The sequence below is a fragment of the Uranotaenia lowii genome, chromosome 2 (assembly GCF_029784155.1).
Source record: "Uranotaenia lowii strain MFRU-FL chromosome 2, ASM2978415v1, whole genome shotgun sequence".
In the NCBI taxonomy this organism is placed as follows: Eukaryota; Metazoa; Arthropoda; class Insecta; order Diptera; family Culicidae; genus Uranotaenia; species Uranotaenia lowii.
This window is the reverse complement of record NC_073692.1, coordinates 275,877,160-275,893,564: the sequence shown is the minus strand read 5'-3', so window position 1 is coordinate 275,893,564 and position 16,405 is coordinate 275,877,160.

Below are 16,405 nucleotides of genomic sequence, written 5' to 3'. Positions count from 1 at the left end.
TTCAAAATCTGTTATGGAATAATAATTTTTGTTTCTCGAAATACACGCCATTTTACCAGTCATTTTCATTGGTCACAGTGTGTTTAATTATTGAAATAAAGTAATCATGTGGTATGAAAATATACATGAATTCCCAGTTTCAAACAAATAACGTGGAAAATGTAGAAATTTGATTTTGTAAGGTTAATTCACGGTAAAAAACACACTAGATGAACACTAGATAGACCGCACCAGCAAAAATTACTGGTTAGGCACTTTTTTTGTTGAATATCTTTTAATTACTTCTTTTTAAAAATTCCACTTCAAGCACGTGACTCCCAATTTTATTTTTCTGTTTAGTTGCCCAATCATATCAAAATTTGACAATGTTACATCAAAATTGGTGAAAGTTATGTTAGATTTAATACATGTCCATAAGAGTAATTAAGGTTTTCAGGTGATAAATATTTTTTATTCTTAACAACTATGAGTAATATTGTAATAAAATTTGTACTAATTTATCCATATTTGAAGAATACAAAACATTTTTGAGTCAGACGTTGAAAAACGATAATACTTAAGTCAGTTTATATGTACAATAATTGATATACACGGAGATTAACAGTACAAAAATACAATGCTTAAAAAATGTTTTTAAAAAGTCGAAGGATATTCAGACAACCATTTGGTGGGTATTTCGAATTTGCAACACAAATATACGAGTAAACATATCGTATATGAGGCAGCAAAGCCAGTATATACGTATCATTTTAGAGGCCATGTAGGTACATTAGCACACTATCTGGAATATATAAATTCAAGGAGATTTGATTCAAAGGCATTAAACCAAAAGCAAATCGTATATTTCTATACCTAAAATCTTTAAAAACGTTGAACACGTCATCGTTGATCTTAAAATAGACCAACATTTTGAAGCATCCTTAAATACGATTCCAATCATCGATTTCTCATTATCATAATCATCATAATAGTAAAATGTACTTTCTGCAAAGATATAACACCTGGTTGTTATGATAACATAAATCGTATTTCATGTTAAAAAAATATTAATTTCGAATTATTTTATGCATAGCACGAAAAAAATCTGTAAATCACGGCTGATCATCGTGTATCGTTCGTTTCAAAGATTTTTTTGCGAATTATCGTACACAAAGGTCGAGTTCATATGTACATAAATACGAGTCTTTCTTCTTGTCGTGATAAAATCATGCAATACATTTAAATACGATAAAGAATATGCATGAGTCGCACATTGTAGGTGCAGATATACGACCATGAATTTAAATAACATTCTATACGATATAATCTCTAAAATAAAATACGACTTCTGGTTGTCTGGGTAGTTTTGTTAGTAGACTTTGTGTTCGATAATTGTGACGAGGGCTTTTCGTTCAGTCCTAAATCTGTTTGCTTACAAATCACATATGAGGCTCTCAGAGCCAAAGAGTTATAAGTGACAAAATGATCGATTTTAATTGAATGGTTCTAAACGATTGTACTCAATTCCAACTATGTTTGATGATATTTTAGATTTTTAGAAATTATTTTACAGAAATATACAAATTCTCGAAAAATATACGCAAGAAAGGAATATCAACTCTATCAAATGCTTTGCTTAAATCAATAGGGGAGATTGAGGATACTTGATCCCTGCGGATACTTGATTCCTTAGCTATATCTCCAAACTGGAATGTCGTACAAAGATCAAATGTTCTAGAAAAATGTGCCAAATGGAACAAAACAGCAATGGTTGAAGCTCAAAAAATTTTAACAAAATAAGTTTCTGGGTTATTGAACTTTGTTTGAAAAATTTCACAAAATGTAACTTGAAGATCTTTTTTCGTCATTTTAAAATGTTCCTAACATGGAAATATTAAAATAAAAATATTTATTCCAATACATCAATCTTTCGAGTGTAAAATGAACTTCAAAATACAATATTTTCAAAGCAATGGAAAACTCCCAACATTTTTCAGAAAATGTTTTCTGAAATGGCGATTTTGGGTACAATTGATCCCTAGTTTATGGGTACAAATGATCCCGGTGTATTCTTCTTCTCAATGGATCGTAGTCATTGCTGATTACGAGATTACTAATATGTATCCAATAGCTCATATTCATCCATCAATTATCTGAAGAAAAGGGCTAAAATAATTGATTTTCTCATGTTTATAAAAAATTGCACCCGTAAGTATGCAATGTCATAAGGGTTGACAATAAGCTATAGATTGTTTTTTCTGACAATTATAGATTGTTAAATGAGAACTAACATCACCAAAATAGTCAATTAACATACTATCTTGGCGTTTTGTTTGATTCTTTCCATGGATTAGGGCTTCCTGAGCAAAGGATCAAGTCTCCCCTAACTTCAAAAATATCGCATTTTTTTTACTCCCGCGAAAATGCTTCTAGTTCATCTACGGGTTAAAGTATCGTTCTAATTTTAGGAGCATAGAAACTTGAAGTTACACGCTGTCAGAAAATGTAAAAGAGTGCGAGTTGCTATTTTTTTTTCAAAAAGATATGTTGAAAATAAAAAAAGGGGATCAAGTAACCCCACTCTCCCCTATATAAAGTTTCAACATAATTCCATTCGTCCATGGCATTTATTGAGAAATTTCCAAATTTAGTAAATTGGTGGAAGTAGAACGTTCTCTCATAAAACCTTGTTGTTTGGTAGTGATTACATTTGTAACTTGGGAAAATATGTGTTGATTAATTATCCTTATTGATTCAAATAACTTAGGGATGCAAGATAATATAGCAATTCCACGATAATTTTTAACATCTGACTTATTGCCATCTGACTTATTCCAAATGGGGGGGAGTATACCGCTTTTTAAACATGAATTAAATAACCAAAACAAGGGTTTCACTAACTCGTTTGATAATGATTTCAAAAATACTGGCGGCAATCCATCAGGAACTGCCCCTTTAGAGGCGTTCAGGTGTTTAAAGAATTCAAAATTTCGTTGGGTGATACATTATCAACAGTGATATTTAACGAAGATTCAGGGAGATACGAGAAATAATCATAATCTCGATCCTCTTCATTACGGGTCTTGAAAAAAATTGGTATATAAGTTACTGATTTCCGCAGGATTTTTAACGATTCGGTCGTTGAACTGCATTTTTGTCGGAAAATTGCTTGATCCCCCCATGAGGGCTCGAAAATGCCAAGCAAAATGTTTTTCGCTAAACAAAAATTTTAAGTTTTTAATCAAAATTAGATGAACAACTAAAATTAGTCAAGATTGAAAATCCAATTCAGAACTTAGTGAAAATTTTTAAATCTTATCGTAGATTCCAAATTTCACAACAATCAATTTTTCAAGTGTTTTTCTTCTTGACTTTATTGGAATAATCCAAAAATGGGCCTGGATATTGCCTTCATGCAAAATTTTGGTTTCTATTTTCGTAAAGCTTTTACATAAAATAGCTAGGATTTTCCCGAACTGGATACTTTCGGACAAACTTCTAGTAAGTACCCAGTTTATTGTTCTTGATTTTCAGTTCGGATCAACATTGGGTAGAATCCTGATTCAAATCTTGGTTTTGAATTTTAAACTGAAATAAGGTGGATTTTAAAAAAATTGGGGTTATGAAAAGAAAAATAGAAAAATTCAAACCATTGTTAGAATTGAGACTTGAAATTTTTATCTTCAATTCGTAAACATAATTGAAACATAAGAAATTTTCATAATTCTAGAATTGAAAAATCTGAAACAATTTCATAATTTGTAAATTTCGTTCAAGTTTACTAGTTCAATTACAAGTAAAAAGTTGAAAAAATTGAAACCCATAAAATCAGAATCAAGTAGAAGATTTCTTGTTGAGGGTTTTTGATCAAATTTAACTTTTTTTTTAATTCATAAAATTTTATACCTGGATTTCTGATTCAGATTTAGAATTTAGCTCGAAATGCAGAATTTTCTGGTTAAAATTTAAAATTCATTTTCAGATTCAGCTCGAATTTAAGTTTTATAATCAACATTAAAATATCGACACGAGAATTTCATTTATGATTCAAACTGAAAAAGAACGTAGTTTCACAACTTTGATTCTCGAATAAAAATATAATTTTCAAATGCAAACAGATTTAATTTGGAAACACAAACCTGGTGAAAATCCCATATATAGAATTAGTTTCTGAATTCAATGAAAAAAAAAAAGAGTTTTTTGCAAAATAGGGGAGATGGGGGCATAATGGCCACCTTAAGGAAAACGTTTATTTAACCATAGAGAACAGCTGTAATATGTGAATTACAACATTGTTTTGTGTTCAGACACTCAAATAGTCTATTGCCAAATTGGATAAAACTTGTAAAAGTAGATAAAAACGTTTAAAAATGCTAAAAAAGCTGAAAACCAGTCAAGGTAGAGGCATAATAAGAAATCCCCCGAGGCAGTATGAGCACCATTAATGAAGGCGTAATGAGCGTTTTCTGCTGGAGAATCTAGCAGCGAATTCGACTCGATGAAGTCAACTGAATAATAGAGCTACAGCTCAACTTGACGATTCGGCCTATTGGTTGGATGTCGAAGAGGTAATCAGTAGGCTCGGGTTCGATTCCTGGTCGAGGTTTTTTTTTCATTTATCATTCATGATCATGATTGCACTAAACGGTCAGGCGTAGATTCATCAAACAAAGCAATAACAAAATAATCTAGGTCTGTTTGTAGAATTCAAAGAATTAACACATGCTCATACATTATGTTTCTGGTGTTTAGTTTGACGGATGATGCTTTGCAGGGCCGGATTAAGTCATCGGGGGGCCCGGGGCAATTTTTCTCGGGTGGCCCCTATGATTCGATCTTATTTTTCAAATGCTATCTCAGAGAATACAAAACATTTCAAACGTGTAAATGAACTTGATATGAGTTCAGTATACTGTCTTCAAATAGCTATGTTGTCTGCCTAGAATAAGGTTGCCAGATTGCCTGGTTTAATCCGGGTTTGCCCGGATGTTTCATACAAAGTTTGGGAACAGTCTGGCCTGGCCTGTTTGTCCGGATTTCATTGAAAAATTCCCGGATTGTGCCCGGATTTATTCACTTTATTAGACAAACTCAACAACAAAAATTCAGATAGTGTTGTATAATTTTTATTTATGCCTCCAAAATGAAATTTTAGATTAAGTTTTGTAAAAATAAGCATTCAAGGTTTCCTGAAAGCCTTAAATACGATTTAAAACCTGTCGATAAGTTTTAATGAAAAAAAAAATTATTTTTTTTCTTGATTTTTGTTGAGTAATTTCTTGTTTTTGACAAAATTTGCCCGGATATTGCCAGGATTTTCGGTCATCAATGATGAAATGAAATGCCCGGATTATGCCAGGTTTTAAAATAAAATTGCCCGGATTTGCTTGGCCCGGATAGGAGAAAAAAATTCTGACAACCTTAGCCTAGAAGACAGTTCTTGGTACCTTCAAAAAAAATTGTTAATCAATCACGTGCAAACAGCGCGGTAGAAATTAGAAATAAAAAAAAAATTAATGCTCTGATATAAGCTGAAAATGCAAAATTCATTTCTCATTTTTGTTTCATCGGGAAGTATTTACCTCATGACAATTGGGAAGTATAATGTAGATTTAGAACATAGAAGACAAAATTCCTAAAAATAAACCAAATAATTAAACTCAAATTCCATAGAGATACAGATATAAGAGTTTAAGAATTCAAAAATAAAAATCAGGTTATATTCCGAACCACAATCCAGTGTCTCAAATCTAAATCATAATTTCAAATCAAGTTTTGAGAAAAAAATATGAATTAAGTTTGGAAAAAAAATATTAAAAATTTACAATCAGAGCCAAAGCAGAAATTTCACCACATTTGAACTTCAATTTTATATCTTTGGAACACAAAAAAACGTTTATGAATATGTTTATGAATATGACTCTCATCAGATGAAAAAAAAAATGGGTATCAAATTGTTATTCTAAATGTGACAAAAATTTAATTGAAAGCCCTCAAAGCTCAGGAGTATAAGTGCAAAAATGACCGATTGAAACTAAAATCGGAATAAAGAATAAATGTTTAAATCACAGAACCAGTTATCATTGAAAAATTGAATCCAAGTGAGTTTATTACCATACATAGATCCTGAGTTCTCAAAATTCAGAAAAACCATTAAACTGAACTTCAGTAACTGAAAAAACACCACAAGACTTGTAAATCTCAATTAATTGAATTTAGATAAAGATAAGATTGAAAACATAGAAATATTCATGTTAAGAAAATCACTCAATGATATTGGCAACTCAACTATTAGATCGTTTTTATGATAATTTGAGAATGATCATTTGGAAAATTATATACTGAATTTAGGATATTTACTTCAGTAGCTGATATAATTTTGGGTTAAATCAGTTGAAAATGTTCCAATACGGATTTTAAGTCTAAAGCAGAATTTGGAATGGAAATTCAATAAAGAAACTTTTTTTTGTCGATCGGTCCAATTTAAGCAACTACAGTTTTTCAATGCATTTATTTTCAAAAATAGGAAAGGAATAGGATATAGGAAAATTGGAAAACGGTTTAGAATTAAAAAAACCAACGAAAAGTTCAATGAAAATTATTAAAAAGTGAAAATTTATAATAATACCCGGTATTAACCCGGATACTGTCCGGGTAAAATTCTGAAATGTTTATCATAAAGCTTCTCTGTTCTCTCTTAGCACTTTGAGCTAACATGTTTCGATAAAAAAAATGAAAATTGGAGGTGTTTCGCCTCATATTCTTCTTAATTTTTTTCGAATTTGATGTACAATATTTTTGTTCAGATTTTGAGTTGAAAATTTTGAAAATCAATGCCAAAATTTTGATATTCTCTGCCCGTAAAATGCGAAAGAACTTCTTCACTACTTTCTCTAGGGGGCTCCCTTAACTTGAAAAACTTTTCTAGATATTATTTCACGGAGGCCATTTGTTGTTATATTTCAAGTTTTCATTACGATTTTCTAGTTTTGATTTCTTTCCATAGATTTGTAGAAATTGAAGAAGTATGATTTAAGTAATGTGAAACTACAGTACCGTTCATAATTGTATAGAAATTGGAAGCAAGCGCACTGTCACTTCGACTCTGAACTTCCATAACTTTTAACTCTGATGATATTATTTGATCATTTTTTTTGCGTTAGACATACCAACTACCAAACTATTATATCACAAAATTTGAGCTTTCTGGAATTTGTGTGGCCTGAGAAACAGTAATTCTTCAAAAATCGGACTTTTTGGACTTTTCTCATTCAAACTGCAATATCTCTGAAACTACGCTATATTTTTTATTGAAACTTTGCACAGTGATTGTTGAAATATAAAGCTAGCATGTCTGAAGTTTTCGAAAAGTTCTATTGATGAGATCAAAAGTTACGCGAGGTGCAATATTTCAGGCATGGATCTAGAAATGTGATTTCTATAGAATTTTGGACGAATGTTTCCATAGGAAAATCATATTCTCTGTTTAACAAATAATAAATCTATTTCAACCGAAAAATCAAAACAATATCGCAAGAATCTGATTTCCAAACACAAATGAATCATTTATTTCATTTTTTCTTTTCTTGATTGCTTTTGCCAGACATTTTTTGTCTGATTGGTGGAGGAAACGATATTGTTCTCATGAATCATCCAAAATTCTATAGAAACCGCATTTCTATGTTCATGCCTGAAATATTACACCTCGCGTAACTTTTAATCTCATCGATAGAACTTTTCGAAAAATTCAGACATGCTAGCTTAATATTTCAACAATCACTGTGCAAAATTTCAATAAAAAATATAGCGTAGTTTCAGAGATATTGCAGTTTAAATGAGAAAAGTCCAAAAAGTCCGATTTTCGTAAAATTACTGTTGCTCAGGCCACACGAACTCCAGAAAGCTCAAATTTTGTGATATAATAGTGTGATAGTTGATCTATCCAATGCAAAATTTTGATCAAGAAATATCTTTAGAGTAAAAAGTTATGGAAGTTCAAAGTCGAAGTGACAGTGCGCGTGCTTCCAATTTCTATACAATTATGAACGGTACTGTATTTTCCCTTGGCCCCCCCCCCCTGAGCCGGGGGGCCCGGGGCAATTGCCCCTTTTTCCCCCCCCCCCTTAATCCGGCCTTGATGCTTTGATGCTATTAGCCGTATAATGTAACAATAAAAAAAAATCAATCATGAATTGTATATGCCAAAAAAAAATCCCCTCGAACAGGAATCGATCTCGAGTCTACTGATTACCTCTCCGACACCTTACCAATAGGCCAAATCGACAGACGAAACAAGCCAAGCTGTAGCTCTATTATTCAGTTGACTTCATCGAGTTGAATTCGCTGCTAGATTCCCCGTCAGAAAATGCTCATTATGCCTTCATTGATAGTGCTCTGTTCGCCTCTAGTGAACAAATTAAAGTAAAAAAGCGTTTTAAAGTTGATTAAAGTAAAAAATCAAAAATTTTATGATGTTGAAAACTGAGAAATAATGTGTAAATCATGTTGCAGTGCGTTCATTTCAGATCAAGATGATTTAAAGGTCATAAAAGCTGATTTGGTGGTGCTCAAAAATTATAATATTTTCGTCACTTGAGAACCTAGCTGGTTTTTATTTAATATTTCTGTAAAGATGAAAAGGATTTTTTATATACTATGGGTAGTACGAAACAAGTCCTTATGAAAATTTGGTTAAGAAAATACGTACTTATGTAAAAAAAAGGAGTGCTCATTATGCCCTGGGTGCTCGTTATACCCTCATCTACCCTAAATAAAAAAACTTTATTCACAGGGGTTGATTTATGAAATATGAAATTTTTATTGACAATTTTTGTTAATAAAAGACCGTGCGTTTGATCATTAGGAGAATTTTAGCTCGAAATTTTATTTAACATTTATCATTATTTATATTGCAAATACTTCAAAAGAAGGTTCAAACTAAAATCTTAAAATTTATTCAAGTTCACAAGAGTAGAAAATTTTCTTATTCGAACCGTAAATCATATTTATTTTTCTTCTTTTTTATAAATATTTGATACATTTTCACCAATGCTTGAAATGGTTAGGCATGTGGTTTAAAAAAATAATCTTGCTTATTTAAGCGAATACAAAAAGTTTTTCTTTCAAATGAAGCATCCAAAATCCCTTATTTATTTGTTTTATTTTTTGTTTCGATCATAGTCGTTTTAACATTTTTGTGTCATTCGCAACATTAATCAACGATGCATTTGGTGGACAGGTTTAAAAAAACTTATCCGGTACAACTGTGTTTGATGGTTATCATTGGGCTCGAACTTACGGACATCAAGTCAGGAGACAACTGACATACCAACTGAGCTATACCATAAGTCTCGATATTTGTTAGAGCTTCATGGAAAAAAATGGCACCTCCTTGGAATTATTTTCGAAAGTTATGATTTGAAATAAATAACTTTAAATGTAAAATAACTTCAAACCTTAATAATTAGATAGTACCTTTATTTTTTGTGTATGCATTGTTCAAGCAAAAATGTATAGGAAAAAAAAACACCAACCTCCCATGAGCCGGTTTAAAACCTTGCATCAGTTTGGGCACCCTACAACGAGCGATATTGTCTTGTTTTTCGGATGTCACCACTCATCCTCCAAGCGTTGGTCCTTTCAAGCGGTTCAAGGATGTCACAAACAGCTGTTGTATTGTCTGGCAAAGCGGCGAAGAAACCATTCGGCCAAGATTAAAAACTAAAACAATGAGCTTTGGAAACTACATAGGTACATGGTATAAGTGACTGGGAAAAGAATTCTGCCAATTTCGTGTTGGCCGGGATGAGAAACGAGAATGATTCGGGATGGAAACTAATGTATCCTCTTGCTTTTCATGTATCTCTGAGTAGGTTGAGCTGTTTGGCGCCATCTTTGGGTGACAATTTTGAGCGCTGAATCGAATCATTAGATAAACGCTTGGCATGACACCATAATACATAATACCAAATTTACGTTCAGAAGATGTATCAGTCTAGTATTGATCGTTTGATAAAACCTTTAATTTTTTTTATTCAATTCCTTCTAAAAGATATAAATTCTTTTGATAGGGCTACAATAAAAATTCAAGCTTTCCAAGTCATGTGAAGTAAGTACGAATTTAGGTAGGTATAACCTTTGTTGTGTTGCTTAGCTTTTCCATGTTTGAGAAAACGAGCTCAATCCCTGTGATGTTACAGCTCACATCCAAGCTGCATACTTCCAGTCATATGAAACTTTGTCTCGAAATGAACTCTTCCCCAGGAATTTCCTTTTTATGAGCAAATGGAGATTAATCGTGCTTCTGTGGCTGTGGCCCATTTTGCGATGCCTGCATCCTCAAGGAGCAATTTCTCGAGCAATATTATCTTTGATGCCATCCATGTGTACACATTGTGGTGGCACTCAAGTGCCTAGAAAGTGACAACGAGAAATGTTCCGGTTATAGGAGTTCGCTCCAGGAGAAGAGCTTGTACAGGACTCCGAATTGGCATATGATGTAATTTTCCCACCGGCAGCCAGAAGCTTTGCTTGACTCGGTCTTGATTGGTGAAACGAAGGATAAACTTTGCCAAAGGAAATCGTGTCACCAAGGAACTGGAGGCAAAATTGCTCTCACACATATTTCCCGGATGCCAAAAGAACATGCAATTATGCACGTGATTTGCTTCCTATTGGATCGACTCTCTATCGTACCAGCCCGGTCTAGGCAAGAACTAATTCATTGCACGAAGGATTCCAAAATTGACATGTGATTGATTTGGGTCAAACGGGTTAATTTAATTTTTTTTTTTTTCATCATTTAAAGTCCATGGCAAATTTATGTGGAAACGAACTTTAACAAATCTTTTTTCATCCAAATCGTGTTTGTACACATTTCCACACACACATTAATTGTTACCAACTACTAAAAAATCTTATAAGAAGAAACATACAGCTCACAACAATTGAATTGAATAGAAATTTTCAGAACTAACAGCCCAGACTGTAATATTTTAAAATCAAAACTAATGATTTTCAGAGACCATTCAAATATTACGTAACGCGTTTAGAGGATGGGGGGAGGGGGGGTTATAACAGATTATTACGGTTTTGTGGCTCTGGATGGAAAATCTGATAAGTATGTGTTACGTGGGGGGGAGGAGGGTTAAAAATGATCAAAAATTGACCTTTTCAACTATTCGGCCAAACGAATGAAAAAAAAACAAAGGCAATCAATTTATTTCCCATCTATTTCTACCCATCATGTTTTCGAGTCGATTTTTTCAACCATTTGAATTATAGAAAGGTCGTTTTAGGTAGGGGTACCAAAATTTCATCAATGACTGAAAGGATATCAGATGACTTGTGGCTTCTAAGGTGTTTATCACCGAAGATATTTGGTTCCTGTGAAATCTGGGACAAATCATGTCGAAACAGATTCCAAGTAATTTGAAATTGCTTATTTGATATTCAATAAGATAAAACTCGAATTTGAGAAAGATATTTTCATAATAGTTGTTAAAAAGAACGATGATCCTTAAACTCAAGCATACCATACTTTCTACCACATTAAGGGGAGTTTTTGAAAAAATTGTTAAAACAAAGGGCAGATTTAAAAAAAAATCTAGGCATTTCTTTAAAACATACAAGAGAAAAAAGGAAAATACTTAAGATTTAAAGCTTTCATTGAGTCACAGCAGCAGTGTTAAAATTGCATCTGAGGAATTCAAATCCCGAAAAAAAGAAAAAAAACATCTGTGGATTAAACAAAATTTTATGAAAATTTTTATGAATCGTATTCAAACACAAAATCGAAAGATCGAAGATTTGGAATAAAAGATGATGAAAGTAAGAAGCGATACTTGCCTGCATTCTTCTGTACGATCTACACACCCAAAATTCCGTCTCTGTGCCAATGGCGTGTACCTAATCAATTACATAGCATCATTGGTATAAAAAGATAACGCGACCGGTGCTTATTCGATTTGCATCTACCGGCATTGATCTCCCAGCGCAACCGAATTGCGTATGCCTGAAAGAAACAAAATAAAAACCTTTTCACGTCCCTGCATATCGCATCACAAGACGAAGAAGGATGGAAAAAAAACCGGCCTACTCCAGGCAGCCAGCGAACCGAGCATTGTGCGTGTGTAGCAAAAGCAACAAAAAAAAATCCTTCAATTCAATCCACCGGCAAACAACCACCGGACAAGATGCCCGGCTTTAGCAGCTGTGTATATGTAGCGTGTGTATGTAATGGAACTTGGCAGGCAGTAAGCAAAGCACAGTTCTAATTTAATAGGTTTCCCGTTTCCTTCACTCCCGTTCCCTTTCCCGTTTCCTTCGCAAGACAAAGGAATGCCTTGAAAGGAGTCCAAACGCCGGGAAGCCACCATTGTGCGTTTTTTTTGTGATTGATCGGTGTCAGAAAGCGTATGACAAATATTCCTCGTCCTGCATGAAGCTCAAATAGTACACTGGTAAAGAAGTCGAACTTGCAAGACGATGTAGTTGGTAATTTGAGTTTGACTCTCCCTTCTGCGCCGGGTTTTTTTTATTATCTTGTTTCTGGGATAAATTATCCAATTGGAAGGAAATGCCATAAAATGTTTTTCTTGTTTCGCTTGAATGTAGTGGTAATGCATCATTTTGGTTGGAAGTTGAATCCTATGCCAGTTACGGTTTTTTAAACATACCGCCTTCGGCACAGTGCACATTTCATGGCATTATCGGCACAGAGATTTGCTAAATAGGCATTGGATTTTTGCAACCTCTTCTATGGGTGCAGTGAAAGAAACACGGATACAACTAAAATGTTTATCTGAAGCCATAAGTTTTTGACGATTGTGTAGATTTTTCAACATTCCTTTCAGAAATTTTATAAATTATCCAAAATCATGTGGAAATTTTGTCAAATCTGTTATTTTATAAATTTTAGTAAATATTCAGCCTTTTTGGCTAAAAGGGTGATACGGTCAAAATTTGGTCAAGGGAAAACGCGTGTAAATCGGTGAAATCGTTTATTTAAAAAATCAAATTAAATTTCTTTTTCAAGTTTAATTAGTATAAAATTCAGGAAAAACATTCAGTTTGGCTTCCGCTTTTCCAAATCCGAATTGCCGGGCCTTACGCTTAACCCCTGCCATCAGATTTTGTACAGCCACCTTGTCCACCTTCTTCGCCGCAGAAAGCCAGTTAGCCTTGAACTGCTGCTCGTCCATAGCAGTTTTTTGGTCTTCTTTAGGTTCCGCTTGACAATAGCCCAATATTTCTCAGTTGGTTTTTTCAATAACGATCCGCCAACTGCAAAGTTGATAAAGTCGCGAATGCCATACGACTATAATCGAAACAAAAAAAAATTCTCATTTGGGCGAAGCTCTGGCGTGTTGGGAGGGTTGTTGTCCTTGGAAACCACCTGCACGTTGTTGGCGGCGTACCACTCCATGGCCTTTTTACCGTAGTGGCAAGATGCCAAATCCGGCCAAAACAGTACGGAACAACCGTGTTTCTTCAGGAAAGGCAGCAGACGTTTATTCAAACACTCTTTCACATAAATTTCTTGGTTGACAGTCCCGGAAGCTATGAAAATGCTGCTTTTCAAGCCACAGCTACAAATGGCTTGCCAAACGAGATATTTCTTCGCGAACTTTGACAGTTTCATGTACTTGAAAATATCTGCTACTTTTCCCCTTCCTTTTGCCGTATAAAACTCTTGTCCCGGAAGCTGCTTTTAGTCGTCTTTGACGTAGGTTTCGTCGTCCATTACCACGCAGTCAATCTTCGTCAGCATCGTCGTGTACAGCCTCCGGGATCGCGCTTTGGCCGTCGTATTTTGTTTATCATCGCGATTTGGAGTCACTACCTTCTTGTAAGTCGATAGTCCGGCCCGTTTTTTTTTGGCTCGATGCACGGTTGTGGACGATACACCCAGCTTATTTACGGCATTTCGGAGAGAGAGGTTAGGGTTTCGCTTGAAACTATTCGCAACTCTCTTTGTCGTCTCAGCGGCTTCCGGTTTTCGATTTCCCCCCGATCCAGACTTCCTGGCTGTCGACAAACGTTCCCCAAACACTTTAATTACATTTGTAACGGTTGATTTGGCAACTTTTAGCGATTTTTCCAGCTTTGTATGCGAGAAGCTCGGATTTTCGCGATACGCGAGCAAAATTTTGATACGTTGCTTTTCTTCCTAGGACGGCATTTTGACAACTGAAGAGTGAATTCCAAAATCAAAATAGGAGCAACATTCTACGCACACACACCTTCAAAATGAGGGGTGTTCAGGTTTTTAAATCCATTATATTGACCAAATTTTGACCGCATCACCCTTTATTCAACTATTTCGTGAACCAAATATTCGGCTTAACGGTTTTTGGGCGGTATTCGGCACCGAATATTCTCCGGCCGAATATTCTGTACATCTCTAGTATAAAGCTTGTTTTTTTGTAATCATTTAGTGTCGATTTTAATTTTGAAGAAAATCATTTTATCGTAAAATCAATTGGTTTTTTATTTTTTCTATAAATGTTACAACGTGCAAAGTACGGTAACAAAACATGTTAAAAAAAACACGAAAACATGTTGAGATTGAATTACAAATCACACATGCTCATGCACACATTTTTTTCCGAAAATCCGAAAAGTTTCTTGGATTATGACGTAGAAATAATAATTAATTTCACTGGTTTTGAAAAACTCAAAAATTTAATGTTTTAATCATAAATATATCTTCGATTTTCATATCACAACTAATGTTTTTTGGATGCACTTCAAACATGTTTGATTTGACATTGACATTTGACTTTTTTTTCAATTATTAAGTTTTTTTTTAAAGTCCACTAAAAACACTATCTCAGTAATTGTAGCATGTTGATGCAATTGAAATAGGGATTCTTTATAACTTGAAGAGAATTGAACCTTAAAAAAGAATAGATCCTTAATTTAGTTGACCTCCACTACAAAATTGATAAGTTAAAGGTACACCGACTTAAAAAGATAATTAACATTTAAAAAAAGGTAATTTGAATTGAAAAAATAATTAAATTCAGTTACTTAGCTGGTATAAGATGCAACAATATGCAAACTAAAGAGACACCTTGTAAATTCCGTTTCCATATGCTCGAGTATGATTGTTTCACATCACGCATTTGTCAACATTGAAATTCCATTCATCCAAACATTAATTTTTTTTAATTTCAGCTAGTAGAATTTTTGGTATTATTTTTTATCCCTAAATGTATGCAATACCTATATGCACAGAAAAGGAATAGAACCAGAAATTACTGCAATTGATGTTTAAATGCGTAATGGCTTTTATTGCATCAACAATTTATGAAAAACTCTACATTTACAAAAGTTTTCATGAGATTTTTCGCTAAAATCAAAGTTTGTTGCAAGTTACCCCTTCTTCTAAATATAATTTAAATCGAATTTTTCTGACTACACCAGTTTGATGTCGTGGGAGAACCACCTTGTCGCCAGGGCGAATTTTATAGACTCCCTTCGGGCCCGAGGAAAATCACCCAACACCCCAGGAGAGATGTATTAGCTGCGATAGACATTGATAACATGCTCAAAATCTACCTTTTTCTCAAAGCTATTGATCTTCGTTTATAACTACTATTTTCTTCTTCACTATATCTAAATTTATCGAAAACTATGAAATGTAATTACACAAATCAGACATTGCCTCTTTAAAACCTACGGTACAAGCCGTTTCAAATAAACGTATTGTTAAAAAATAATTAAATTCAAAACTTTTGATGCATAGGTATTTTATCTTTGGTTTTCGAGAAAACAGTGATCTTTACTTTGTTTGAGGGTTTGGCTTTGGCTACATTGCGTAACAATACCAAAAGAAAACAACAAATGTGGTTTGCAACATAAAATGTGGAGGTTGTGAAAAATCTTACATTGGTGAAACTAGCCAATTTTCACACCAAAGATTAGAACAGTATAAGAATGCATAACAGCATAACAAAAAAGTTGAAGGCAAAGGATTTGCTCAACAAAGTATAGAGTACAGTCAAGCTTTCGACTTCAAAAACAACAATATCTTAGAAAAAGTCTGGAAGTACAACACTAGAATTTGTACAGAAATGTTTCACATTAAAATAAGAGAATACAACGATGTTGTAAACAAACAGAAAGTTTCAATTAATTTTGAATTAGCCTACAACTCCATTATACCCAGGATCAGAACATTGGCAGATAAATGTAAACAAAAGATCAAAAACAAACAACAGACATCAAACAGTAGTTAGACGATCGCTAGATAAAGTAAGTTATATAATCCAGTAGAATGGTAAATTGTATTAAAAATAAATGTTATTTAAGGTCCACCGAAGAGGAGCGAACAGCAAAAGTAGCTCGAAACGTTTGGACCCACTGGCAATTAATTTGTTTTATTTCTCGCCGAAAAAAGTCGATGAAAACAATAAACAAT